At 41.1% G+C, this 26777-nt stretch overlaps 1 protein-coding gene across 1 annotated transcript in view; it reads left to right on the top strand.

Moving 5' to 3' along the window:
- Nucleotides 1–529: 529 nt before the first annotated feature.
- Nucleotides 530–26777, top strand: part of LOC120533542 (oocyte zinc finger protein XlCOF20-like) — a 52988-nt gene continuing 26740 nt past the window's right edge. The window contains exon 1 of the mRNA XM_039760475.1: nucleotides 530–728. The gene's annotated coding sequence lies outside the window, so the exon portion shown is untranslated. The remainder of the gene's footprint in view (nucleotides 729–26777) is intronic.

The raw sequence follows: 26777 nt of genomic DNA on the forward strand, positions 1-26777 counted from the left end.
GTTGATGCAGAAAGCAAGAGAAGGAAACAAAATGGGTGTAAAATGACATGGATTGCTCATGTGTGTTATTTATACTTACCTACAGTTAATTTTACAGTTATGCAAATATATATTTGAATATTTATATATCTGTATAAGGGCAGCTCACAACATGAGGCTGGGATTGGAGCTCTAACTTCTCTCTACATGGAGTTTACATGTTCTCCCCGTGTTATTGTGGGTTTCTTCCTGATGGATCCGCTTTCACTCGCAGTCTAAAGATATGCCGGAGAGGTGAATTGGTGTGTTAATGTGGCTTGTGTGTGTGTGTGTGACACCATGTGTTCTTCCTGTCCTGTGCTCAATGTCTGCTGGAATTGGCTTCACCGGCCCAACAAACCTTCCTTGATTTAGTAAATGGATGGATATTTATGTATTTTATTATTGTTCCATTCTGCACATCTGTTTATCTTTTTATTTCTTTATTTTTACATGATTACGTTTTGTTAGTTTTATGACTGTTTCTGCTTTGGTAAAACGTGTGGATATTTGACACTGTGACAGACAGAGACAGGTGGGGGTGAAAATGAAGCCCCTGGAGAGCAGAGCGCTGACTTGAGCCGCACAGCTGTTTAAATCCGTCAGGCTGATGTGTGAGCCCCTGTGATCAGAGACAGAGGCCAACAAAGGAGCCACACGAACATGCTGGTCAGTCGAGTGGAACACGCGGGTTGAGCCACACGGGACAGGTAGGTACTTGCGCCGTATACGAGAAGACGAAGAGAGCATTGGGTAGCCAGTCGTCAGAGACCCTCATCGGAGTGCCCGCTCTGCTCTTCACGTGTTTAACTTTTTTAATGTCCGCACACTCCGCGCTGCTGCTCATTTCTACTCAGTGTTTGTCCGCCCGATGGCTGCAAAACTGCGGCTCGGTGCGCTGCCGGCTTTTTTAAAAATGGAAGCTCGCTGCTGATCTGGGTTTCCTTAATCCGCGGTGCCTTCTTTGGCCTTTCGTTAGTGAAAGAATGTAAAATACCCCACCCAGCGGCCACGTGCACGTGCCCCGGACTGACCACCCGTGTCTCTCTGTTTTGCCAGCCGGTCGGTGGTGCCTACATGCGCCTGTGGTCCCTGTTATGAGCTCCGTCAATTCACGTAAGATGTCGGTTAGAATTTGGAGAGAACCGCGAGGCAACTGCTGATTTGTTACACACACGAAAAGAAATCAATGATGAGATATAACGCTCATTAAAATACTGAGCAACTTAAAAACATGATGCGGCTCTCGACGATGCAAATGCAATTTGATCACAAGAATGTCATTTCTGGTAAACTGAGTTGTTCTTTCTTATTTCATATTATTAACGAAGGGTAAAAAGTCAGCGTTACTTCTCAATTGTATCCGGCTGCAGGTCGAAAACTCTGCCTTCCGCCCTGTCGCTACCCGATCTACGTGCCTGCCGGATTCGTGCGCGCACGCGTATTTGTCGCTACCCGATCGGCGTGCCCTAACTTAGACATAGAATTACTGGACGCCGCATGATCAGCAGCATCGTACGTCAACATCGCCGCCATATTGCGAGTGGCACTGCTGTGGAGTGAAGTAGTGAATAAAGATTCCTCACGCATGTGCTGCTTGGGATTGTACAAATCGCTGTACGCTCTAAACCAGATCACGGGGGATTAAATTTAATAGATAAGGATGAACAATTTTTTTGGTTGTATTTGGCCATTAGAAAATCCCGTTTTATAATCTTAACTTCAGCTACGTCAGGCTAAGATAGCAAAGTTATGCACTTATTTGCTCAAGGGAGCCTCCAAACAACGTTTTGGCTAAACGTATTTAGTTACTAATTATGGAGATTGTTGTTAGCTGTTAACATTTCTCAGACTTTGAATGTTTCCCAAAGAAATCCATCTCAGGAAGCAGTGGGAGGTAGCCCTTAGACGGGATTTTGAGAAAGCTGTCCTCTGATGTGTGCCGTGCTAGTTTGGTAACAGATGCTGTACTGGCATCATATGATCAAAGCTACCACTCGCTCACATTAAAAAACAAAGGAGGTCTGATGATTCCTTCTGAGGGTCCAGTCATGGTGGTCAAAGTAGCTGAGTGTTTTATCAGACAGTCGAGATTAGGGCAAGCTGTCAGTGTATCTTTGATCAATCAGTTTGTTTGGGCTGAGATTGGTTCAGATGATGTGTTTTTTCTCAAGGAGCACATTGAGGAAACACAGTTTGAAATTGACAACCATCATTTTATGCTCATGTCTTTAGTTGTGTCTGACTTCCACAAACTAAGGCTGCACCATATTGCCAGAATGAATACTCTCAAACTACAGAGTGGCAACACACAGAAAAAGCTATGTAAGACAGTTCTTTTTCAAGGATTTTCGATTCTACCCTGTATATATTTAAGTAACCACATTGTGTGTGTGTGTGTGTGTGTGTGTGTGTGAGAGAGAGAGAGAGAGAGATTGAAAGAGGAATGAGTGAAATGTTTTCAGAAATAATTAAGCCAATTTGTATACAATAAAATTGTTTATTTTTGTCATTAAATGTATCATTTCACTGTTAAAAGAAAGACAAAGATAACTGGCAGTAACAAGATTCACATTTGGTATGCCAGTTTGAAAAGATAAGTTTTGAGGGCAGTTTTAAAATGTGTTATTGAATTGAGCTGATGTATTTGACAGGGAAGAGAATTCCTGAGTTGAGGAGCACTATAAGAGACGCTCGAGCTCCCATAGCACTGAGTCTGACGTGTGGCACAGAAAGACGAGCTGCAGATGAGAATCTGAGTGAGCGAGAGCAGTGCAAGTTTGGAAGAGATCAGTGAGGTTGTGGAGAGCTTTAAATGTTAAGAACAGTGATTAGTATTGTATTCTGTAATTAACAGGGAGCCAGTGAAGCTGAGAGAGAATCAGTGTAATATGTTCAGTGGATTTAAAACAGATTATTATCCTGACAGCAGAATTTTGAAGAAGTTGTAAGAGATGGATGTCTTTTTGTGGGATGCCAGATAGAATAGCATTACAGTAATCTATACGTGAGGTGACTCGGGCATTAACCAATACTTCAGTACTGTGTTGCGTAAGAACAGGATGAAGTCTAAAAATGTTTCAGAGGTAGAAGAAGGCAGCCCGAGAAATGTTACTTATATGAGAGGAATACTATATATATTACTATTTTTCAATAATTGCCATTATTAGTGTATGAATGGATATAAGTAATTGCATTTAAATGATTAACCAAACTCTGTTGTATGTAAATGATACAGTTTTAAACATTATTGTTTTTTCATCAGAAAACCTGGTTTTTCATGTCTACCTGTATTAGTTTAAATGACACTTTTGCATTATATATATTTATACAAGTATGTAGTGTTTTTATTTTTCCACTCACGTAATAAATTATACAAAGTCCCCTTTCCTTTTGATCTATTGTTGCAATTTCCTGCCATGGACAAATTGTGTTTGTTTGAAAATATCTTTAGATATCAATTATTATTAATACAATTGCCATTTGTCTCAAGTTTACAAACCCTAATGTAGCCAACCAGTTCTATAGAAATAAATGGTCCTTTTTCAACAAAAGAAAAGAATTAACACTGTGTTGCATGACATGGTGCTGACTGTCCCCGTCCTTAATGTTAACTGTGACAGTGCACTTGTTAAAATTCTTTAATTCATTCTCAGTTGTGCAATCAGGTCAAATGCTGAAGGAATCAAGAGTATAAGGCCACTGGTTCAACAAAAGAAAAGAGAAATATATATATATATATATATATATATATATATATTGTGAAAGCTGGCCCCGGCACAGACAGACGGACATCAATTTGTCACCCATCACACTGTTTATTTACACTATTTACAAATACAGAAGTCCAGTGCACAATCACGAACCCCAGTGCCTCTTGCACTGATTCCCCCAAAGTCCAGGGCCCACAGTCTCTTTGCCTTCCTGGCCGCCTCCCGTCCTCTCTCTCCAGTTCAGTCTTTCTGCCTCCCGACTTCCACCACCGACTGGAGGAGGCGGCCCTTTATGGGGAGCGGATGGGCTCCAGCTGCTTCCGGCACTTAACAGCGGCCACACCCCTGTGTGGCGGAAGTGCCGCCGTGCACCCGGAAGCCATCTGTGTCTCGCCGTCGTCTTCCCCGGCACTTCCTGGTGTGGCGGAAGTGCCGGGCTCCCGAATAAACAGGCACTGGGCGCCGCCTGGCGGTGGCCACGGGTCCCTACAAGGCTGGGCTTCCAAGCCCTGTACCCGAGGCCCCTGTCTCAACCAGGACGGACGCCCCTCGTTCTGGAGGAGGCACACGCCCTCCTCCGGTCCTCAAGCGCCCCGCCGGGCTCCATCCCGGCCGAGGGCCACACGGACGAACCGGCATCGGGCGCCGCCTGGCGGTAACCACGGGCCCCTACAGGGTAGGGCTTCCATGCCCTCGACCCGTGGCTCCCAATAGAACCAGGACGGACGCCCCCTCGCGGTCTGGAGGAGGCACAAGCCCTCCTCAGGTCCTCCTGGGCGTCCCGGCCGGGCTCCAGCCCCGGCCGGCGGCCACAATATATATACAGTGGTGTGAAAAACTATTTGCCCCCTTCCTGATTTCTTATTCTTTTGCATGTTTGTCACACAAAATGTTTCAGATCATCAAACACATTTAACCATTAGTCAAATATAACACAAGTAAACACAAAACGCGGTTTTTAAATGATGGTTTTTATTATTTAGGGAGAAAAAAATCCAAACCTACATGGCCCTGTGTGAAAAAGTAATTGCCCCTGAACCTAATAACTGGTTGGGCCACCCTTAGCAGCAATAACTGCAATCAAGCGTTTGCGATAACTTGCAATGAGTCTTTTACAGCTCTGGAGGAATTTTGGCCCACTCATATTTGCAGAATTGTTGTAATTCAGCTTTATTTGAGGGTTTTCTAGCATGAACCGCCTTTTTAAGGTCATGCCATAGCATCTCAATTGGATTCAGGTCAGGACTTTGACTAGGCCACTCCAAAGTCTTCATTTTGTTTTTCTTCAGCCATTCAGAGGTGGATTTGCTGGTGTGTTTTGGGTCATTGTCCTGTTGCAGCACCCAAGATCGCTTCAGCTTGAGTTGACAAACAGATGGCGGACATTCTCCTTCAGGATTTTTTGGTAGACAGTAGAATTCATGGTTCCATCTATCACAGCAAGCCTTCCAGGTCCTGAAGCAGCAAAACAACCCCGGACCATCACACTACCACCACCATATTTTACTGTTGGTATGATGTTCTTTTTCTGAAATGCTGTGTTCCTTTTACGCCAGGTGTAACGGGACATTTGCCTTCCAAAACATTCAACTTTTGTCTCATCAGTCCACAAGGTATTTTCCCAAAAGTCTTGGCAATCATTGAGATGTTTCTTAGCAAAATTGAGATGAGCCCTAATGTTCTTTTGGTTAACAGTGGTTTGCGTCTTGGAAATCTGCCATGCAGGCCGTTTTGCCCAGTCTCTTTTTATGGTGGAGTCATGAACACTGACCTTAATTGAGGCAAGTGAGGCCTGCAGTTCTTTAGACGTTGTCCTGGGGTCTTTTGTGACCTCTCCGATGAGTCGTCTCTGCACTCTTGGGGTAATTTTGGTCGGCCGGCCACTCCTGGGAAGGTTCACCACTGTTCCATGTTTTTGCCATTTGTGGATAATGGCTCTCACTGTGGTTCACTGGAGTCCCAAAGCTTTAGAAATGGCTTTATAACCTTTACCAGACTGATAGATCTCAATTACTTCTGTTCTCATTTGTTCCTGAATTTCTTTGGATCTTGGCATGATGTCTAGCTTTTGAGGTGCTTTTGGTCTACTTCTCTGTGTCAGGCAGCTCCTATTTAAGTGATTTCTTGATTGAAACAGGTGTGGCAGTAATCAGGCCTGGGGGTGGCTACGGAAATTGAACTCAGGTGTGATACACCACAGTTAGGTTATTTTTTTACAAGGGGGCAATTACTTTTTCACACAGGGCCAAGCAGGTTTGGATTTTTTTTCTCCCTAAATAATAAAAACCATCATTTAAAAACTGCATTTTGTGTTTACTTGTGTTATATTTGACTAATGGTTAAATGTGTTTGATGATCAGAAACATTTTGTGTGACAAACATGCAAAAGAATAAGAAATCAGGAAGGGGGCAAATAGTTTTTCATACCACTGTATATGGTTGAACTTGGAATAAAAAGAAAGCAACATTTAAGAAAATAAATTTTGGGAGCAGACACTCCATACTATAGGCAGGGTCTAAAATACTCAGAGACTTCTAATTATTTAAAAAAAAAACCTTGAAATCAATTTTATGTGAGACAGGCAACCAGTGCAATGAGACCAAGACAGTTTTCAGAAGTTGAGGAGAAAAAAAAAAAGTCCAATACCTCGTGATCACTTGGCAAAGGAACAGCAGATCAGACCAGAGATTGAGATGGAGGATTCTAGAAGTGCCAGGCAGGAGGGCCAGTCACTACTTCAACATGGCACACATCTTTCCATCCTTCTTGTTTAATTGCTCCCCATTAACACGGCTGGACTCTTCCACCTCACCCTGAATGTTAAAAACATAAACAATGTTCACTCACGGAGTTGAAACATTAATAAAGTGTACCCTTACTTCTTTACCAAAGTAAAACATCACAATAGATTAAGGTTTGCTTAGAGTAAAGTCTAACCAATTATTATTATTATTTTTTTTAATTACTGTGGTTTTTTGGGAAATTGGGAATCTTAAAAGTAGAACAAAAGAACATCCAATTGTGTCTCAGAATTCAGGTACACTGGCATCTGTTCAGCCACTTGGAAGGCTGGTTGCCACCGGGCATCCTGTAGGGTCAAGAAAAAAAAATACAAAAAAGAGGCATTGTACTTCTAACTGCAGAAATAAGAAATAAGTTATTTCTAAGGAGCAAGCCTCCTCCATTATATTCAATTTAATGTGTGTGTGTGTGTGTACTTCTCCTAAACCAACAGCTTAAACGATAAGCTAATGACACGTGACAACAGCAGGTGCCCAGCCTTTCACTATACCACATCAGACGCACACCACACTACTCTGATGGCTTTGGATATTCATTTTAAAATTGCTTATTTTGTGACATAGAATGTTTTTCTACCAAATAAGCTTAAAGAAATCCATTTCAAAATTATGAATAAATAGCAGCCAACTAATAAATTAATATTCATAAGTATGCATTTAATATCTACAAAATGTCATTTTAGTACAAATGAAAACAAATCCTCTCACATTTCTTTTGAATCTGCTCATATTCCATAATGTTTTATAAAGATTTATTTCTGTTACTGTCTTGAATGACAAAACAATATCTCACTGTTTAATTCTTGTTCTTCTTTTGTATACAATTTTGAAGACTAAATGTTAGAAAATGTAGTAACTGCGGTTTCCTTACTTCGTAAATTTCCTATACATAATAAGAATGTTAGACCCTCTATTATATCTTTCTGTGTGAACGTTAATATGCTAGAAATAGCTTTAAAAATAGAAAAACCACTAAAGTAATTAAATCATGCAAGATTCTGAGCTGCTCCATTAACAATTTGTAATGCTATTTGTGGAGGCTGGCCCGGACACAAACAGGCAGTCACGTTCATTTTACCCACCACACGTTTATTTACACTATTTACAATCACAAGTGCACCACTACCCCACAAGTCCCCAAAGTCCTGGCCACACAATGCCTTTCTTCAGACTGCCTCCTTCTTTCCTCTCCAGGGCAGTCCACTCCACTCCCGACTCTCGCCATCGTATGAAGGGAGGCGGCCCCTTTTAAACACACCCAGATGTGCTCCACGTGCTTTCTGGCAATCTCCCACTGAAACACCCCCGTGTGGCGGAAGTGCCCGCTGCATACTCGGAAACACTCTGGGTGTCCCCAGTCTTCTTCTACCCGGCCCTTCCGGGTGTGGTGGAAGTGCTGAGGTCCAGGGCTCCAAAGGCACGGGGGTGCCCCCTGGTGGTGATCACGGGCCCCTACAGGGTTGAGCTTCTAAGCTCTGTACCCATGGCCCCCAAAGGAACCAGGATGGTCGCACCCACATGGTCTGGGGAAGGCGTAAGCCCTCCTCCGGTCTACCTAAGTGTCCCAGCCGGGTCGCCACCCAAGCCATCTCCGACAATTATCTGCATCCCGCTTTCTTATACTAACTTAGCTGTTGCTACTCTTGTATTTAATTTAGCCTTCATCATTATATGTTTGTTAACTTTACTATGGAAAAATTCTTGTATTGATGTAATCTGATACCAACATAATAAAAAAATACTGATGGCTTTGGAGGGCACACTTTACACCAGCCAAGTGTCAGACGTGCTCTCCTAATTCTATACCTAATTCAACACCTCGATTACATTGTTTTGCTTAATTATAAACATGCTGTTCACTCTTAAAGATAAAAAAATAATGTGAACAAATGTTAAAAGATACACACCACCAAATGATAATAGGGTGTGTGAAATAAAGAGCTTCGACACAAAACAAAGGTTTGTGGCAGTCACCCATGTACTTGACCTTGGCTGCAAAATAAGACAAAGCGTTCAGCACAACAATGTAAAGAACAGAGTCCAAAACAGAACTGGTCTACAGAGGAAGGGAGTGAGGTTTTATAGGGAGGTTTGTGGAAGTTATGTTGTCCTCGGGGCCAGGACAGGAAGTGACGTCGTCAGAGCTGAGGTGGAAGTGATGTCTTCATATTCAGGTAGGATTTCCTGTGTCTGGTCTTCAGGGGCAATATAAGAGGGTTGAATGCACCCCATCACCCCCTGGCTGGGCATGGAATTCCCTTCTTTTGGTGCAGATGTTACAAAAAGAATGACATGCATTCATTAATCCATTAACCCTAATATGGGAAATGCTGTGACTTTTACGTTTAAACCACAAGATTACGAAGCTCGCATTGCAACTGAAAATGAAAATTCTTATTGCCTTTTTCATCAATATGATGTACTTACAAAAAGCTGTATATATCCATTATAAAGTTCACAGACACACATCGCATTTCATTTTGCTCCTTCATTCAATAGCAGTTAAATTTTTCAGGTGACCAAATTTTTCCAATACATTATAAAATTCAAAAGCTGCCATCTTTTGCAGTAAGAAGTCCACTTATAAACGGCTATAAACAGCAACACAAAAGTGACTCGCAACTACAATTCAAACCTGACGAGTGACGCGTGTCATAAAACATTAGACATGCGCAGTACAAATTGGGCAGCATCGTGAAATCAGTTTGCATTAAGCAAAGAGTGTGTATGTGAGACAAATCAGATGGGGACTTATGTTGCAAAATAAAAAACGCCGATCAGGCGCAGTCGTAATAGTAAACTTCTGCACATGTGCGTGCATGACTCAGTTTGCCTTTATGCGTATACGCTAGCGGATTGGGCAGGCATGCAGATCAGGTAGTGACAACGCCATCTGTTGAGGAGGTCAGTCTAGGATTACTATGCATGTTCACAACATTTTGATTGTGAATACTTAAGGATGGGCGGATAGTTAAAAGACTTGAACTTTATGCACATGCGTGAAGCTTTCAACTGTATCAGAGCATGCAGGACTCTGATCGCGAGTTCACAGCAGCATCTTCTTCTTTTTCTTCTACTTTCAGCTGCTCCCGTTAGGGGTTGCCACAGTGGATCATCTTCTTCCATATCTTTCTGTCCTCTGCATCTTGTTCTGTTACACCCATCACCTGCATGTCCTCTCTCACCACATCTGTAAAACCTTTGCTTAGGCCTTCCTCTTTTCCACTTCCCTGGCAGCTCTATCCTTAACATCCTTCTCCCAATAAACCTAGCAACTCTCCTCTGCACACGAACAAACCAACACAATCTCACCTCTCTGATTTTGTCTCCCAACCATCCAAATTGAGCTGACCCACTAATGTACTCATTTTTAATCCTGTCCATCCTTGTCATGCCCAAAGCAAATGTTAGCATCTTTAACTCTGCCACCTCCAGCTCTGTCTCCTGCTTTCTGGTCAGTGCTACTGTTTCCAACCCATTTAACATAGCTGGTCTCGCTACCATCATGTAAACCTTCCCTTTCACTCTTGCTGATATCTCTCTGTCACAAAATACTCCTGACACTCTTCTCCACCCATTCCACCCTGCCTGCACTCTCTTCTTCACCTCTCTTCCACAATCCCCATTACTCTGCATAGTTGATCCCAAGTTTTTAAACTCATCCACCTTTGCCAACTCTACTCCCTGCATCCTCACCATTCAACTTACCTTCCTCTCATTTACACACATGTATTCTGTCTTGTTCCTACTGACGTTCATTCCTCTCCTCTCTAGAGCATATCTCCACCTCTCAAGGGTCTTCACAACCTGCACCCAACTATCGGTACAGATCACAATGTCATCAGCAAACATCATAGTCCACAGGGACTCCTGTCTAATCTTGTTTGTCAACCTGTCCATTACCATTGCAAATAAGAAAGGGCTCAGAGCCAAACCCTGATGTAATCCCAACTACAACTTGAATACCACCGTCACTCCTACCACAGACCTCGCCACTGTCGCACTTCCCTCGTACATATCCTGTACAACTCTTAAGTACTTCTCTGCCACTCCCAACTTCCTCATACAATACCACAGCTCCTCTCGAGGCCCCCTGTCATATGCTTTCTCCAGATCCACAAAGACGCAATGCAAGTCCTTCTGGCGTTCTCTAAACTTCTCCATCAACATCCTCAGTGCAAACATTGCATCTGTGGTGCTTTTTATTGGCATGAAACCATACTGCTGCTCACTAATCATCACCTCACTTCTTAACTGAGCTTCCACTACTCTTTCCTGTAACTTCATGCTGTGGCTCATCAATTTTCCCTTGTAGTTACGAGCCTTTCCATTTTTCATCCTCTTCATAGCTGTCCTTACTTCCTCCTTGCTAATCCGTTATACTTCCTGATTCACTATCTCCAAATCATCCAACCTCTTCTCTCTCTCATTCTCTTCATTCTTCAGCATCTCAAAGTACTCTTTCCATCTGCTCAACACACTCTCCTCACTTCTGAGTATGTTTCCATCTTTATCCTTTATCATCCTAACCTACTGCACATCTTTCCAGCTCGGTCCCTCTGTCTAGCCAAATGGTACAGGTCCTTTTCTCCATCCTTAGTATCCAACCTGTCATACAACTCATCATACGCCTTTTCTTTAGCCTTCGCCACCTTCCACCTTATCTCCTTGTACTCTTGTCTACTTTCTGCATCTCTCTGACTATCCCACTTCTTCTTTGCCATCCTCTTCCTCTGTATACTCTCCTGTATTTCCCCATTCCACCACCAGGTTTCCTTTCCTCCTTCTGCTTTCCAGATGTCACACCAAGCACCCTTCTTACTGTCACCCTTACTACATCTGCTGTAGTTTCCCAGCTGTCTGGTAACTCTTCACTGCCACCCAGTGCCTGTCTCACCTCCTCCCTAAACTCAACCTAGCAGTCTTCCTTTTTCAACTTCCACCATTTGATCTTTGGCTCTGCCCTCTCTTCCTCTTCTTGATCTCCAATGTCAACCTACAGACCACCATCCTATGCTGCTTAACTACACTTTCCCCTGCCACCACTTTGCAGTCTTTAATCTCCTTCAGATCAACTCTTCTGCATAGGATGTAATCTACCTGTGTGCATCTTCCTCCACTCTTATACGTAACCCTATTATCCTCCCTCTACTTAAAATACGTATTGACCACAGTGATGTTCATCCTTTTGGCACAATCCACTATCCTCTGACCTTCTTCATTCCTCTCCTTGACACCATACCTACCCATCACCTCCTTGTCTCCACTGTTCCCTTCAACAACATGCCCTTTGAAATCCGCTCCATTCACCACTTTCTGTTTATCACTTCATCCAACTCACTCCAAAAATCTTCTTTCTCATCCATTGCACACCCAACTTGTGGTGCATATGCACTAACAACATTCATCATCACACCTCTAATTTCCAGCTTCATAATCAATACTCTGTCTGACACTCTTTTCACCTCCAAAACACTCTTGACATACTGTTCCTTCAGAATAACTCTGACCCAATTTCTCCTCTTATCCACACCATGATAAAACAATTTGAATCGACCTCCGATCCACCTGGCCTCACTCTGCTTCCATTTAGTCTTTTGCACACACGATATATCAACCTTCCTTCTCTCCATCATATCTGGTAACTCTATTCCCTTACCAGTCATACTGCCAACATTCAAAGTTCCTACCCTCAGTTCCACTTTCTTTACTTTCCTCCTCTCCTCCTGCCTCCGGCCACATCTCCCCCCGCCCCCCTTCTTCTCCTTCTTCTTCTTCGGCCAACAGTAGCCTAATTTCTGCCAGCACCCTGTTGGCTAACAGTACTGGTGACAGTCGTTGTTAACCCGAGGCTCGACCGATCCAGTGTGGAAATTTTTATTGTTGTCCGCATATTGATTTGGCAAAGTTTTACACCGAATGCCCTTCCTGAAGTAACCATCACCATTTATCTGGGCTTGGGACAGGCACAAAGAAACATACTGGTTTGTGCATCCCCTGTGGCTGGGTTGCTAGATCACAGCATGGAAACACAAATAAATTAAGCAGCCAGAGTGAATCCCCTGAGTCACGTTAATGCACCGATGACAGTTGAAACAGAACTGGCGAAGTTCATTTAGTCCAGGGGTCGTCAACCCTGGTCCTGGAGGACCACTGTGGCTGCAGGTTTTCATTCTAACCCTTTTGTTAATGAGTGACCTGTTTTTGCTAATTAACTTATTTTTAACTAATTTTAATTGTCTTGCTCTTGAAGACTCAAACTCCTGAATTGTTTCTTTTTCTGTAATTAGCAGCCAAACGATTATGAGATACAAAATGTGCCAAAACAACTGGTGTCCACCATATAGTATCAGAAAATAAAAATAAAAAAAACATGAAGGTCTCAAGAATGTTAATCTGCTCAGGTGCCCAAAACATTTTAACAGAGCTCTTAGAAAGAGAAAATCAACAATTTCAGAAATGTCTGCTAATGCACCATGAGAGCAGCAACAAGCCATGGAATTAAAGAATGGGTTTAATTAACAACAAGAATGGGCACCTCATTAAACAGCTGGTTGGAGTTAAATTGGTTGCAGTTTGAGGCCCTGACTTAGTTGGTCTTCTGTTGGCTCCCTCACCTCATATTTAATTTCTGTTTGGGTGCCATTTAAAGAAATGAAGAAATTCAGAGGAACGATGAAGAAATTCAGTAGAACAAATCTTAAACAAGCAATTCAATTAAAATGAATTCACAAGAAGTTAATTAGCAGCACAAACAGGGCAATCGTTAAAAAAAAAGAGTTAGAATGAAAACCTGCAGTCATGGTGGTCCTCCAGGTCCGGAGTTGGCGACCCCTAGTTTAGTTGTTAAATGAAAATACCACAAATGTTAAAGTGAGATCACTTTTTTTTTTTTAACTATTCACGAGAGGTGTGATTATAAGCAGGTCATAGGAATCAAAAAGCATCTTGTAGCGAACGGCATTTGTAAAAGTAAATCAAATGAGAAAATTTATTCATACATAATACGTACATAACAGCGTACCTGACGTTATCCATGACTTGACTTACTGCACTGCGCTCTCGTCTCTCTATCGGATATTCTTGTGAGCTCCACTGCATTCTAACCACGCCCACTTCGTGACGCACCTTATGAAATGTGCGGCGTCTCCTTACTAATTGAAACAAGTTTGAAGTACGAAGCATCGAGAAGAGGCGGTCAGACACTTTGTGCTAAAAGGTTCATCTTTAATAAAATAACTGCTTTTTATCCCTAAAACATCATCATTCATTTTTTAACCTTCTGTAAACAGCATTATTTCATAAACTAGTTTAGACTTCAAAGATTGTTTTTCTTGTCCTGAAAAATAATAATAATAATAATAATAATATGGTGAAAAAGTAAAAACAGAAATTAAGTAATGCTTTCACAAACTGAAAGGGGATAAAGTTTTCACAGCTAAGAATAAACCTTCAAGCTTGTAGGTGGCTTTTAAAAAAGTTTTTTTACACATTGTTTTTATTTGTACTCCAACAGATCATTATTTCAAAACATAAAAGAAGAAATTGTTGTCCAAATGACGCAGCAGCTAAATTTTCCAAGAGAAGGAGGAATTGTGAAATCCTGATCTACCCCACTCCAAAATTAGCCTTTAACCTTTACTGTTCTAGGGGGCGCTGCCCTCTGCTTGCTTCACTCGCCAACCCCCGGGCGGGCACTATGTGCCATCCACTTTGTGGCTCAGTCGCTCGCGCATGGGAAAGCGAATGTAAAATTTAAACAGATTGTTATTTTTATGGGAAGTGTTACCTACGCATAAAAGAGCTATTTTACATTGCAGTGAGTAATTAACCATAGTAAAAATAGTAAGACGTAATAAATTGAAATAAAATGATGTTTCATGTCACGCTAGACGTATTGTTTGAGTTGTACGTTTTCATTCGGTTTGGCTTTGAAATTAACACACAAATGCTTTATAAACTTCTCTCTTTGATATCACTGACAATTTGTCACATGTTGGTTTATTATAAATGCAACTGTGATCCTTCTGACTCATATAGAAATCCAAGAAAACTTCTTTGTCCGTGTTTTGCAGATACATTTTGTGTAAAGTGCTATACTTTTGGACTATGGATTTGTATCCATTATTGGCTGTAGAATTTCTAATACCTCTGATCGTTTAACTCTTTCGATTTTATGTTGCATCGCTTCTCCATGATCATAAATATAAACCTGACCGAATTGTCATTTCTTTGAAATTAAACTTGTAGTAGCTTTAATTGTTGTGGGACCACAGATTCTCATAGCATATGGTCCAGAATCATGTAAATCTATGTTTTGAGCATTGAATGATGTGAACGCAAACAGATTATTGCAGATTTGAATATTTTGCCTGTAGTGTTTGTGGATTTCCCTTTCACCAAACAACAAATCTTTTATTTCTCGTGGATACGCCTCTTCATTGGAAAGAAACACTACTCTTCCGTGATGGCAACATGAATTAGACGATCTACAAATCTCCGACTTAAACTTTAAAGCTGAACAATATCTACGTACTTCTGCTATATCACCTACGTCCATATATTCAATCTCTTTTCGCTGTTCCATTATTTCACGGAGTAATAATTTCCATTTGTTAACGCCAGTGCGATCTTTACTATCAGACTTTCGAATTTTAGTACTTTCATAATCTCTAACCTGCTCTAAATGTGTATCACGCCAACCTTTTTGAACCTCTTTACGACATTCTATTTTTTCTTCTACTCTTTGTCTTTTATTTCTGACCCCAATTGGATCGTCTAGGTTTTCAATTTCACTTGGTCTGGGCAGATTATTACTTCTCTTATTTTATGAATTTGCACTTAGATTATTATTGTTCATTTTTGAATTCTTTTCTCTCCAATGCTTTTGGGCCTCTTTTCGACGTGCTGCCCTTTCTTCTTTGCTTGGTCGTTGACTTGTCATCTAGAAAGTATAAAATTATTGTCCAGAAAAGGGCCACATTGAAGGAAACAAATAGATTGTATGTCTAAAAATACTGTCCAGGAAAGCTTCTTTAGAGAATGAAACAGGACTTTTCATAAACGACTTAAAATGAGGAAAATGTAAAAATGTATAAGAGCTGATAGAGCTCAGAAACTGTGTCTGACAAAAGTATTCACATGAATGAGAGTTCAGTGGACTGTGGGCATGTTTGAAAATGATTGAGAGGAGGGCAGGACTTGAAAAAATCTCTTGGAAATAGTCTTGTCTCAAGATTTTCTTTTATAATAGAGAGACAGGTTTCTCTGATTGTCATATTAATTTCAATATTATCCATCCATCCATTTTCTAACCCGCTGAATCCGAACACAGGGTCACGGGGGTCTGCTGGACACACACAAACACACCCACACACCAAGCACACACACATATAGGGCCAATTAGGAATTGCCAATCCACCTAACCTGCACGTTTTTGGAGTGTGGGATGAAACCGGAGCGCCCGGAGGAAACCCACGCAGACACGGGGAGAACATGCAAACTCCACGCAGGGAGGACCCGGGAAGCGAACCCGGTCTCCTAACTGCGAGGCAGCAGCGCTACCACTGCGCCACCGTGCCGCCCCTAATTTCCATATTAAGTAAATCCAAATTTAAAAATCTATATATGCAAAATAAAAATATAAAAAATGAAGAAGAATTTTTTTACAAACTGCAAGGAGGAATTAAATTTTCACAACGGAAATGTATTTATTGTTCAACCATGAAAAATACATGAACTGTAACTCCACGCTTAAAAATAAAGGTGCCAAAGTCATTTCTACCTCGTGATTGTCCGTGTTATGGCTGCACATCTGTGGCGCGGTGTCTTACCGGCTTTTTTTTGGCTGTAGCTTGGGGTTTCTTTAATCCGCTGTACTTTCCTTGGCTTTGAACTTTGCATGTGACAGAATGTGTGTCCCCACTTGTTTTCTTTCGCCCCCTGTTCACGTCCCCCAGACTGACCCCCAAGCTGTGTCTCTCTCGCTAGCCTGTTGGTGGTGCTGCATGCACACGCGTGTGGACCCAATCATGATTTCTGCGGTGTCCCGTGGAGCTCTATCAGGTCACATAAATGTTTGGTTGGAATTTGGAGAGAAGCGCCAGGTTATCCTATCTATCTATATTATAGTGGCTTTCCACTCTATATATCTATCTCACAAGCTCTATTAATAATTGTAAATGCAGTAGATATGTGGAATCCCAATGTCTTCCTGATTTTAAAAGGTCTCTCTCTTCATCCAGTAACCACAGGCTCAGTTCAGGTTTTCTTGAGTTCTCAGTGTCCTGCTAGGTAGCCTAATGTTCTGTTTTGGCCTCACAGGGGCCTTTTGAAAGCCTAAAGAGCCCACTTCTTATGTAAATGAATGAAATGGTTCTTGGTCGAGCAGTGGTCTATGAGGAACCGCACAACCTGTTAAAGTACCATTTTTATTATTTTTAAGAGTGCCCAGTCCTATTAGAAAGTCTTTTATAAGATATTTTACTCTCGTTTGTACACAAGGTGTAATGCTGGGGAGGTCTGAAAATTTAAAGTACACCTTAGAAGGATTTAGAAGTCATAGTGGACTTGACTCTGTCAAGTGCCAGACGGTGTTCAGAAGCCATTAAGAAGGCTAACAGAATGTCAGGTTATATAGCGCCTTGATGTGTGGAGTACAAGTTACTGGAGGGGAGGTTCTGCTCAAGCTTTATAACACACTGGTGAGGCCTAATATCGAGTACTGTGTACAGCACGGTTATTCAATTACTGTATATACTCATGTATAGGCAAGGTCTTGAAATCGGAAAAATTAATCATAAAATTAGACCCTGACTTATAAGCCGTTCACAAATGCAACACTTTTTTTTTTTTTTTTTTTCCATCTTCTTGCCTCCTCCAATCTCACATCAGTTTCTTAGACACATCAAATTTTGTTGCTGCAGCGCAGTTACCAATTTTTTTCACTACTTCAATGACGTTTAATTCACTACTAGTTCCAATTTTTCTTCTGATCGAATGCTCCATCATATATAAAGATGTATGAGGGTGTGAGATACAAAAAACACAAATTAGTGCAAATGTCTCTTCGTAATAGTTCGGGTCTTACCGTGTGGTCACGTAGGTAAAATGGAGAGAGAGGTTAGGAGCACACACTGATACAGTGCATTGCTGCACACACATAGAAAATAAAGGCTGTGTGCTCCATAGTTACTCTCTCAGATGGGCGTTAGCACATTATAATCCTTTGTACAAATAGTGTGAGTTTTCCACATCCAACTTATACGACCGACATTATAAAATAGAAGAAATTATACTGTAAAAGCAAGTCACGACTAGTCTGCAGGAGAACATATCTGAGTATATACGGTACAAATTCAGTTGGGTCAGATTTTCAAACCAAGAAATTTAGCTGGGCCAGACATTTTCAGTGGCCTGTAAACAACAGACACAAATGAATGTGCTGAAAAACAAGTCACGTTTATTCATTGCTACTCTTTTAAATGTCATCACATATGGCACAGGCACATCAAAAAGAGCATAAAAAACAATTAAAAACCTACAACTGAACAGAATCTGAAGTAGTAGCAAAGCTGTTTGTTTTTTTTTTTTTTTTCTTTCAATTTTTGAAATTCAAAAATATAAACATTTTGCTCACATCTGACCCAGGCGTATCTCATAGTTCATAAAATTAAAAAAAGTGCAATAACAATAACAATATTAGCAATAACATGTTTCCCTTTTGAAACAAAATAAATATTTTGGTCATATATGACCCAGGCACATCACAAGGTGTATTTAACAAATCAGCCAAGCACTATCACTGCTCTCAAAGAAAAAATACATTTTGCTCTTAAAAACTTGGGTTTTGGTTGCCGCTAAGGAACCGTGTGGGAAATTTTAAAGCTTTTTTTCCCTTTAGAAGGGTTTTTTTGCTTTTTTTTCGCCCGCACAAGAGCAAAAGTAGCTGGGTGTTTGGAAGTGCGCTTGGAAAAGTTATTTGTACTTGTACTTGTTCTTTTTCTTGTTATCTGTATTTGAATTAGCATCGAGGCGGCAGGGTAGAAAGCAGCAGTAACTGATATCGGCATTTGTAAATAAATAACCGCGTCGTCGTAGCAGCGATTCCTTAGTTTAAAGGAAAAGAAAAAAAGGCCGCGGCTGACTTCAAAGCAGTAAAAGGTGGAAACTCAGCAGCACGCAGGTAAGCAGCCAGCGCTAAGACGCTGATCAGACACAAAGAGCAGTAGGAGCAAATAAGGTAGTAAAGTTTGATTTATTTGTTTATTTTAGATTAAACAGTCCTTAGAGGTCCAGAGGCAGAACAGTTAAGTGGGCGACAGCGTATTGGTTCATTAATACGGGGGAATACAAACAGTGCGAGTGAAGAGCTTATAAGTAAGAAGAGCGAAAGCTAGAAGAGACAGAGAAAAGTAAAGTTAACCTCATAGAAAGGCAAACAGCAGGCAGCTGAGAGGGAGAACAGTACAGGAGCTTAAGGGGAAAAGGTGTAAAATATCTGTAGCAGATCTTAGTGTTACCATTTAAGTTAAGGAGCAGCTGAAAGAAGAAGAAATTTAATTTTAAGAAAAAAAAAATATATATAGTTAAGGCAGCTTAGTAATCCCAAGTCAAATTTTAATAATGAGGCCAGTGCAATGCAAGTCCTGTTGGATGTGGGACTTTTAGATGATGGTTTGGAAGAGCCAGTTGTCTATGAGGGCTACATCTGCAAGAGATGCCAGCTGATCCAGCACCTCGAGCTCAGGGTCGCTGAACTGGAGGAGGAGTTGGCTGACCTGCGTTGTAATAGAGAATTGGCGGACTTGGCCCAGGTGTCCTTTAGAGAGAGTGTGCACCCCTAAGGTGGCGGGAGGAGATTCCAGACCAGACAGGTAGGAATAGGTGGGTCATGGTCACAAGGTGTAAGGTAAAGGGTGCACACTGTCCGGGGGCATCAACCCCAGAATTAGAAGTGTCTAACGTTATCATGTCCTGGCGGAGCTGGACGGTGACTCTGATAATTCTGAGGTGGTAGGCAGGGTTGAGGAGCCCCAACGGGCCACCTCAAAACCAGTTCCAAAAAAAGAGAGGTAGTGATAGTTGGGGACTCAATCATTAGGGGATTGAAGCAGGTGTGCTCCAGAGAGAGAGAGTCTCACGGTGTGTTGCCTTCCGGGAGCACAGGTGGGAGACCTCCTGGAAGGGTGGATAGGCTCTTGGCCAGAGCGGGTGGATCCAGTTGTCATTGTCCACGTTGGAACAAATGACATACATAAGGGTAGTCTGTCAGTTCTGTGATCCAAATTCAAAGAGTTAGGTACCAAGCTGAGGAGCAGAACTGACAAGGTAGTCTTCTCCAAAGTTCTGCCTGTGCCACGCGCCAGTCCAGGTAAGATTGAGGAGATTAGAAGGCTTAAGCGTGGCTCAAATCTTGGTGCAGGGTAGAAGGGTATAGGTTTATGGGGCATTGGGACTCCTTTTGGAACAGATGGGACCTGTTCCCGTGACGGGTTACATCTGAACCGAGGGGCACCAATGTATTGGGGAGGCGTATGTGTAGGCTAGTCGAGGATTGTTTAAACTAGGGAATGGGGGGGCAGGGAGTTTAGGACAGGCCAGATTTAGATCTATACATGGAAGAACAAACAATGGTGTAGAAATAAAAATGCATAGTAATGTAAATTTTAAGCAAACACGTAAAGATAGAAGGATTAACACATTAAAAATAGCTTGCCTTAATGCTAGAAGTATCAAAAATAAGGTAAGTGAGTTGGAGTTGTATGTAGCAGAGCATAATTATGATATTATAGCAATAACGGAAACCTGGCTAAATAACAAAGATGGGGATGAGTGTAACATAGAGGGATACACATTTTTAGGAAGGATAGACAGAACAGAAAAGGAGGTGGGGTTGCTGTTTATGCCAAACAGGGTTTAAATGTAAGTCATCTTCAGTTGGATGATGAGCCCCATCTTAGTGAGGACATGTGGCTTCGCCTGGAAAATATTAGGGAAAAAGGTCTCATTTTAGGAGTGTGTTATAGACCACCCAATTCAGACAGTAATTTCAACACACATCTTTTAGTAATATCAAAAGGCAAGTTTACAGGGGATATTATAGTCATGGGGACTTTAATTATCCAAATATTAACTGGGATAACCTTACAGATGGAGGAGCACAAGAGCAGGAGTTTTAGAAGTAATCAGTGACTGTTTTTAACACAGCATGTTAAAGCACCAACAAGGGGTGAAGCCTGTCTGGATTTAGTATTCTGTAATAATCAGGATAGAATTGAGGGTGTAGAGGTGATTGAACCACTAGGGTCAAGTGACCATAATGTAATACAATTCTCAGTATTTTGTAAGAGTACAGATGCAAAGACTAAAATTGTTAAGTTGAACTTTAGTAGGGCTAATTTTGAGCAGATGCGACAAAGTCTAAGTAGGATAGACTGGGATAAGCTTTTAAATGTGGAGACAGTCGAGGAGCAGTGGAACAGGTTTAAAATGTTTTACATGTAATGCAGGACAGATACATACCTAAATTTGGAAGTAATAGGAAACTAAAAAAAACTCCACGATGGATTAATAAAGATTTAAAAAAGAAGTTGCAAAGGAAAAAACTGCTGTATAAGGCATATAAGACTAATGACTGCAAAGAGAACGTAGCGTATGAGAACATGAGGGCAACCATTAAGAAGGATATCAGAGAGGCTAAAAGACAGTTGGAGAGGAATATAGCAGATAAGGCGAAAGAAGACCCCAAGAGATTCTTTCAGTATTTTAGTAGTAAAAGAACAGTTAAGGAGGAGGCCAAGTTCATCAGGAATAGGAAAGGGAATTAAAAGATACAGACAATGAAATAGCAGATGCCCTAAACTTACATTTTTCTGAGGTGTTTACAAGTGAGCAAGTGGATAACCTCCCAGAGGTAAACACGACTACTAAGGAGGTACTGAGGGATTTGGAAATTGTAGAGGGAGAAGTGCTGCTCAGATTAAATAAGATGAAATCAAACAAATCACCAGGGGCCTCATGTATAACGCCGTGCGTAGAACTCGCACTATAACATGGCGTAAGCACAAAAGCCGAAATGTGCTTACGCACAGAAAAATCCAGATGCAGGAATCTGTGCGTACTCCAACTTCCATGTCCTTTCGTTACATAAATCCCGATCAGCGTGAAAACTAACGCTCATGCACGCGCAGATTATGTAACGTCCCAAATCCTCCCAGAATTACGCCTCTTTGAATATGCAAATCAATAAAAATCGCCCTTAAGCGCAGCCTTCTGTGAAAAGACAATGGGAAAAGCACGGGGGGAAATATAAGAATTTCAGCGAATACCAAGTGGAGGCAAAGGAAAAACATACTATTTGTTCAAATAAACCGTAGTATAATCAACAAAATTAAGTTGATCGAGTGACATAGCGTGTTGGAGAAACTTGAAAGCTCACATTCACAAAATCGCACAGTGCCGGAAATAAAAAAGAAGTCACATATCAAAGTTGCCGTGGAAAGAAGAGTTGTAGCCCACTGTCTGAGTGTCATATGAAAGTTTATTAGGGTACAGAGAAAAAAGGCACACGGTGGGGAAAAAGCACGAAATGTCAACTTCAATCTCGACATTTCCACTTTAATCACGTAGTTTATTTTGTCATTTTGTAGAACATCATAAACTTCATCTTAAAATCGTTTAATTAACCAGTTTCTCAAATCACATCGTAATTAAAGTAGCACGTTAAATGCTTTGTTTTGTATTTGATCTTCTACTCGTATGTGCTCTATGTGTGTGAATTACTACTTGCTTTTTAAACCGGCTCTCTTCTTCCAACTGGACACAGAATCCATTACATTCGTGATATTACAGCTCTCTGAATAACTAAAATACTGAGATGTATACGTGATGTCATTTTCATGATGATAGGAGTTAAAGCACGTTATTAAACATGTGTTTCACTTCGATGAAATAATTTATTGTCGAAATTTGTCGCTGCGTTTTTAGCTGTGTTGTTATTTTCTCTTTCTGTTTTATATTCAATATATATTGGCGTAGCCACCACTGCAGTCCTTGCTTTTCTTTCCCCAAGTAACCGATCACCACACAATCAGCTCTGTAATAGACGTTAAGCCATCTGTAAGCTTAGCGCCGATTCTTCAAAACGTTTAAAGAACATTGAAATATCTTCGTAGTACATGTTTAATTATTCTATCCTTCACGACACTCCCAGTGAAGAATATATATTATTTAAATGAAGTTAAAGTTTTATGTGTATAATTTAACAAACATATTTTGCTGCATTTCACTTTAAAAATGATATCGTCATCATATGTAAATACGCGCTTTAAAAAGTGGCTCAGGTTGTGAGATATTATAACAGTAGTGCAAGTTTACAGTGAGGTGATTGTACTTATAAGTACAAACCGTTCTACAAGGAGCAATTGATTGAGTGCATTTAATGTTCTTGGGATTAAACTGTTTCTGAACCGCGAGGTCTGTACAGGAAAGGCTTTAAAACTTTTTGCCGTGGCTGAGACAGCGTGTCCTTAAAGCTGTATACCGATAATTCTCTTTCCGATCAGCTGCTACTGTGATTCACACTCAGATACAGTGATATAAATACTCCGAGTGGTGCAGTGAGAGTAATATGGGAAAAGATGATCCGCTGTGGCAACTCCTAACGGTAGGAGCTGAAAGAAGAAGAAGAAGAAGTGAGAGTAACAACGCTAAAGCAGTCATGGTATTTGGAATACTATGGCTGTTCCCTGAACCATTATATTGTTACAAGTTAATTACAATCAGATGCATTACACTAATAAACAATATGCGGTTAGTTTCAGTGTATTTATAAAGCCGCGTCATGAAAATAAGGAGTAATCACACAAGAACAGTACCATTGCTTTGACGCTGGGTGCCGCCAGTTTGCAAAACCGAGAGGAGAACTTGCGTACGACAAGACATGAGGTACCGTGGAAAACTGCGTGGCTTTACGCCAAGTGTAGGTTTTATACATCGCGATTTGAACGTGGAAAAGTTCTTACGCAACATTTCTGTGCATACGCACCGTTTATACATGAGGCCCCAGGACCAGATAATATTTATCCTCGTGTTCTTAAGGAGGCTAGTGAGTACAGATATAAACCCATGACACATATTTTTAGGAAGTCATTGTGCACTGGAGAGATTCCAAAGGACTGGAAAATGGCAAATATTTTCCCATTATATAAAAAGGGTGACAGGGCAGATCCAAGCAACTATAGGCCAGTAAGCTTAACAAGCATCACAGGAAAATTAATGGAAGGAATTATTAAGGATAAGATTGAGCAACACATGGCAAGGACAGGAGTTATTCTGAACAGTCAGCATGGGTTCAGAAGAGGGAGGTCGTGTTTTACTAACATGTTGGAATTCTATGAGGAGGCAACAAAAGGATACGATCAAAGTGGAGCTTATGATATTATTTATCTGGACTTTCAGAAAGCATTTGATAAGGTGCCACATGAGAGGTTGGGCATCAAGTTAAAAGAAGTGGGAGTTCAGGGTGATGTTTTTAGATGGGTGCAGAATTGGCTGAAACACAGGAAGCAGAGGGTGATGGTGCGAGGAACCTCATCAGAACTGGCCGATGTTAAGAGTGGTGTTCCACAGGGGTCAGTGCTAGGGCCGCTGCTATTTTTAATATATATATATAAATGATTTAGATAGGAATATAAGTAACAAGCTGGTTAAGTTTGCAGATAGGTGGATTAGCAGATAATTTGGAATCTGTTATATCATTGCAGAAGGACTTAGATAGCATACAGGCTTGGGCAGATTTGTGGCAAATGAAATTTAATGTCAGTAAATGTAAAGTATTACACATAGGAAGTAAAAATATTAGGTTTGAATACACAATGGGCAGTCGGAAAATCGAGAGTACACCTTATGAGAAGGATTTAGGAGTCATAGTGGACTCCAAGCTATCAACTTCCCAACAGTGTTCAGAAGCCATTAAGAAGGCTAACAGAATGTTAGGTTATATAGCACGATCTGTGGAGTACAAGTCACAGGAGGTTCTGCTCAACCTTTATAATGCACTGGTGAGGCCTCATCTTGAGTACTGTGTGCAGTTTTGGTCTCCAGGCTACAAAAAGGACATAGCAGCACTAGAAAAGGTCCAGAAAAGAGCAACTAGGCTGATTCCAGGTCTACAGGGGTTGAATTATGAGGAAAGATTAAAAGAGCTGAGCCTTTACAGTTTAAGCAAAAGAAGATTAAGAGGTGACATGATTGAAGTGTTTAAAATTATGAAGGGAATTAGTACAGTGGATCGAGACTTGTATTTTAAAATGAGCTCATCAAGAACACGGGGACACAGTTGGAAACTTGTTAAGGGTAAATTTTGCACAAACATTAGGAAGTTTTTCTTTACACAAAGAACGATAGACACTTGGAATAAGCTACCAAGTAGTGTGGTAGACAGTAAGACGTTAGGGACTTTCAAAACTCGACTTGATGTTTTCTTGGAGGAAACAAGTGGATAGGACTGGCGAGCTTTGTTATGCTGAGTGGTCTGTTCTCGTCTAGATTGGTTTAATGTTCTCAGCGCACAAAGCCATGACAAGTGATAACAGCGACTAACACACATGAATACAACGGCTACTGCACTCTGAGGGGACACACAGGAGGTTTGTTTAAATCACCACCTGAGTGACTGGAATCCCCCTGTACCCATCCACCTACCGCTGCTGTTTATTGGTATCTGCGGCTCACTTCATGTGGCTGAGTCCAAAATTTAAGTTTGTAACACCCAGTCACACTGCTGGCTCCTATAATTTATAAAAAAATTACTCTTTGAAGCATAAAATAGTCTACGAAATGATAATGCCGTTTACATAAAGTTGAAAAATTAAAGATGAACCTTTTACTACAGTGCCTGACGGCCTTTTCTAGATGCTTTTTACTTCAAACTTGTTTCGTTCAGTAAGGAGACACCGCACAATTCCTAACAAGGTGCGTCACGAAGGGGGCGTGGTTAGAAGGAAGCGCAGAACACAAGAATATCCGACAGAGAGACAGGAGAGCACAGAGCAGTAAGCCAAGTCGCGGAGAATGTCCTACATGCTTGTATATATGTATTATGTATAAATGTATTTTTGGAATAATTTAGTTTTTCAAATGCCGTTTGTTACAGTAGTTAAAAATCAAATCTGGCCATTTTTATAAGTTTCGCTTTAACATTTGCGATATTTTCATTTAACGACTAGACGGTCGTTGCCAGTTCTGTTTCAACAGTCATCGGCGCATTAACGTGACTCGGTGTATTCGCTGCGTCTCTTTTATTCATTTATTTGTGCTTCCAGGCTGTGAACTCGCGATCAGAGTCCTGAGCGCCCAGAAACCGATGAAACTTGCCCGCACGAGTGTAGCGGCTTTAAAGGAAGACAGACGCACCAATATCCGGATTCTGCAACAACATCACCCAACTAGGCTACAAGACAAGCAGTAAGGGGCACCGTCAGCACACGCAGCGACAGGCGCACTCTCAGTCTCCTGCAAAAGCGACATCCATTTTTTTTCTTTTTTTACATATATACACAAATACAATAAATACAAATGCATATAAACAATAACAACGAAGGACAATACTGTAATTAACGTTGCAACATATCTACAAGAAAAGCAGCAAGGGGCACACGCAGCGACAGGCGCTCTCTCAGACTTCTGTAGCAAGCCAAATGATATACTAATAAGGCTAATCTCCGTTAATCCAAGCACTTTTAAAATCCATTTCTGCCGACCACGAGTGACGACAGAACCTTAGAATACATTAATAACTACATGACGTGATGTTTCAATGCAGTTTCAGACAGAAAACACTATTTCAAAACTTGTCAGCTTACACAAAAGACGGAGAGTAGTGATGTGCCTCTCTATACCTGATACTCAGGTTCCGACACTGTGTCGAGCTTTCGAAGCACCGCTTCGAGACTTGCTTCGAATGCGCCCGTCACGTGATTTTGAGTCACGCTAGCGTGATGACGTCATTGATATCTGTGCAGTCAGCAGTCGATTTGGTCAGTCTTTTTTTTAGCTGCAGTTCTTTGGCTCAAAGCATAAATGAGCTTGTCTGTGCTACAGCGATAAAAAGCGCTAAACTGAGTTCAAATTCTAGTTGGTGCTCGCATATGTTGAAATAAGGATTTTGTTTAAAACAGTTAAGTAGTACTTGTCTGAAACTTAACAAATATGTTTTGGAGACATTATGAACGATTTACATGG

This window comes from Polypterus senegalus, chromosome 8 (genome assembly GCF_016835505.1).
Source record: "Polypterus senegalus isolate Bchr_013 chromosome 8, ASM1683550v1, whole genome shotgun sequence".
NCBI classification, from domain to species: Eukaryota; Metazoa; Chordata; class Cladistia; order Polypteriformes; family Polypteridae; genus Polypterus; species Polypterus senegalus.